Source organism: Morone saxatilis, unplaced genomic scaffold, assembly GCF_004916995.1.
Source record: "Morone saxatilis isolate NCDOM2014 unplaced genomic scaffold, NCSU_SB_2.0 Contig12, whole genome shotgun sequence".
NCBI lineage: Eukaryota > Metazoa > Chordata > Actinopteri > Moronidae > Morone > Morone saxatilis.
This window is the reverse complement of record NW_023339674.1, coordinates 9,263,932-9,267,996: the sequence shown is the minus strand read 5'-3', so window position 1 is coordinate 9,267,996 and position 4,065 is coordinate 9,263,932.

Sequence of the window (4,065 nt, the reverse complement as noted above, 5' to 3'; positions counted from 1 at the left end):
TGGAACTAGCAATTGACACCACAAACAGACGCTGAATTCAGAGATTTTGGGGGATTTAAAATGATAATAATAACATAAACACTTTCACTGACGCACTGTGATCTAAAAGAGGTGGATGACGCTGACCGGCAGATAGATGATAAAACTGAGATAAAATGTTCCTTAAACACCAGATTGAGTGTTACTGGTCAACCTGGGTTGTTTAAGATGCTCGAAGGCTCTGAAACTGTGCAGATTACAACAAAACAAGATGTGCACATGTACAGTACATGAGCTTCCACAGAGGGGCGGAGGGAGGAGGTGGAGGTACTGGTGGGGGTAGACAGTGTTTTCTGGGCTCCAGTGGGTTAGTGTGTGAAAGGTGAGGGCGCTGCACGTGTCTGGTATGTTGCATCAGCCTCTCAGGCTCAGAAAATTACCCCCCCCGACTCTTTTAGGTTTAAGACGAGCACAGCTGGAGGGGGCGACAGCAACCCGCCGTGAGACTTGAAGGCAGAAGTGCCAAAACATCCAGAAGTGCTTGCAGCTTGGATCCAAACTTATTTTACGCTTTTGTCATGATCTTCAACCCCTCGAGTGTTTGTGTAGTCGTTATCTGAAAGTAGTGATCTGAAATAACAACAAAGTCAGTTCAATGAAACACAGAACGAGGAAAAAAAAATCAATCAACAGAAAACCTAAAATTAGCAAAACAGAGACTTTGTTTAATTTCCTTTAAATAAAATATGAGTTCAGTCTAATGTGAAACTGGATTTAGGATCAACTTTGATTTCTTTGTGAGTCGATACAAATACAACATGATTATTAATTTATTTATATTATAAACGTTAAGTTTTTTGGCCAAATTAAATTTTACGAACTTTGGGCAGATCTGATGTAGATTAAAGGAGTAGTTATTTCTCATTTTTAGAAATACGCTCACTCAGTGTCTTACCGAGAGTTAAATAAAATGATTGATAACACTCTTGTTTCTGCTGTAAATATGAAGCTACAGCCAGCAGGGCCGGTTAGCTTAGCTCTAACTCAGACATAAAGACTGGAAACGGGGAAACGTAAAGGCTGGCTCTATCCGAGGGTACCAGCACCACTAAAGCTAATCAATTAACACTTTTTATCTTTGTTTAATCTGCTGAAAAACAACAAGTTTTGGTTTCACAGGGAGTTATTTGGCTTGGACTAATTGTTGGTGGGGACCAGTCACAACTGTAGCTTCTTTACAAACACGAGAGTTTATCAATGTTCTCATTTAACGTCCAGTGGTGTAACATTTAGGGAGCGGATTATTGGCAGAAATTGAATTATAATAGTTCTAGTATGTTTTCATTAATGTATAATCACTGAATATAGGAATTGTTGCCTTGGAATGAGACGCTGCAGGTCGGCTTCTGGGGAGTTTCTTCAGTAGCTCACGTTGAACTATTTAGACATTTTCCCTTCTTTTGATTCAGTTTAGAAACTATAAAACCAACATTTTACATTTTTATTTACCTAAATTGAATCACATTTAAGTGTAATTCCAAGTCTGTAAGATTTTCTATTAATTCACTTTCAAACAAAGTAAACAAATCTCCAGCTATCCTATAACTGTCTTGTACTTTTTTTTATTTATTTGTTTCCATGAATTTATTTCAAACAGTGTAAGTTTTGGAAAGCTCAAAAGAAAAGTGTGTGAAAGGTGACGCTCCTTCTTCGGTTTCATGTGTTGATGTCATGGGGACTCATCAGAAGCAGCTGTTATTTACAATTCAAAGGTTGATTCTCTGTTCATTCACTTGCATCACACTGACCTTTTACCCAGATTCCACACTGCATCTGAAACCGTGTGTTCCTGCTCGCTTTGGGTCCTGTTGACTTTTTTTTTTCTTTTTTTTTTCTTTTCTTTTTTTTTTACAATCTGCTCCTCCTGCTTGCACTTTAACCTAGAAAGCAGTGTTTTGTTTCCCCGAGGCATCCACTCCTCCCTGATCAAAGAGTGTGGCAGAGGTGTAGGCGTGCAGTCAGAGACGGGCTGTGTGCTTTACTGAGGCACTTTGAAACACTGTATAGTTTCAGGTGACTAAATCAACACCTGAAGCACAAAATCAATACTTCAGGTTCATCATCCTTCCATCTTAAAGCTTGATTGTGTTCATTTGTAGCAGCTGAATTATCTACAATATAATAATATAATATTGAACTTGTCGTTACTTTTGTAGCAAATTTAGCTTTTTTTTAAATGAAACTTTTCCTGTAATTGATTAATTGATTAATTAATTTATTTGTTTTCGCGGTGGAGACGGTGATGTGAAGTCAGTCCACCACTTTCTCATCAACTATTAGATGAACTTCCAGAAACATCCAGAAGATGATTCTTAAAAATCGATTGATTGACAGTGAAATATTTCAATAACTAATGGATTGGGTTCATTCATGTTTCCTCCACAATGAATCACTTTGATGATCCTCTGACTTTCCCTCTAGCGCCATCAGCAGGTCAGAGTTGTATTTTCTTTCCAATACTTTGATTTGTGGCCAATCATAGGAGCTAATTACCTTTTTTTATTAACAAAAACAAACTTTTAACCTCAACTTTTATCTCTCTCTGAACATAAAGCCTCACAAAGCCGATAAAGGGGCTGCAGTCTCAAACTGAACAAGTTCATAGTGAGTGTTTATAGCCTAACCTAGCCTAATAACCTGTAATCTAATCTGAATATTTTTGGATTACTTCAAAATTAAACACTAACACACTGACAGTTTACATGTTTCTGAGCTCCTCTCCTGAAAGGTAAAATGCAGCGTAACTAAAACACAATTTAAAACTAAAAAAATCGACGTTTGAAAAAAACTAACTAACTGAGAGGCTCCACATTTATAAAACTAACTAAAATAAAATAAAAAATATACAGGAAATGTCTTTATTGTTAGTCTTCATAATTTTTTCCAACACAAGAAACATTAGGAAGCATTAATACATATAATATATTTATTGAGACTGTGACGTCTGCAGGACTGACACAAAGTATTCTGAATCTCTTAAATCTTGCCCCTGACAAACACCCTCCCATAATATAATAATAATAATAAAAAAGACTGAAACTAATGCAAACAAAACTAAAACTAAACATTTTTAAACAGGAAACCCACAAACCAACTCTGAAAGCTACCTGAAACTGAATTGGAAACAATTTAAAAATGAAATAATAATACAACTTCCAGCCTCTTTACACTAAACACAATCTAATGAACTGAAGTCTGTTTTTAGACCAGAGGAAAATCAATCAATGTCTCTTCAATCTTGTCTTAACAGGAAGTACATTATTGATCCAGCTTATAGATCCACGTCGCTGTGAAGAGATTCAGGTTCACCTAAACTTTACAGGACTCTGACCTTTTGTCCACCACGTCAGTAAATCAAATAAAGGACAGAGTTCATCTTTAAACCCTTCCCCAGTCTTATTACATAAAATATAAATAACCTGTGCTCCGTTCCTGAAAATAAAACCCCAGTTGACCCTTTTTGTCCCAGTATTAACCAGGTATTAACGTCTGTCTCAGTCCAGGTATTTACTCACATGGGAGACCCACCATCACGTTACTTAACGCTCTGCTTGGTCGTGACCTTCACCGTGAGGCAGGTCAAACCCCGTTCTCATGCACAGTTCACCTTTTACCCAGAAACCAGAGGAAAGGGTGAGAATGAAGGGATGAGGAACGTTTACATGTGGTTCACCTCAAATGACTGGATTTGTTAAGCACATGAGAGATTTCTGATTGATGATTGCGCCGTTAATTATCTTGGTTTTATTGTTTTGAGACAAATCTTTGAGTTAGGAGGAAATAATCCAAATGTGTTGTTTCTTCTGTTGTTTGTTTTTCCATCAGTAGTCCAAGAATTCATCAGGAGATTATAAAATGTCCGTTCTTCCTTTTTAAACATTTTGACAGTTTCATTCTCTTCGCTCTTTAATCACACAGATGAACTTTTAATGGTATTTTTAGACTGAAGTTGCTGATTTGTTGCTGCTCTGCGCTGATATTCAATATAGTAATCTGTCACAGAACAGCTGGTTTGATGGAGCTCTT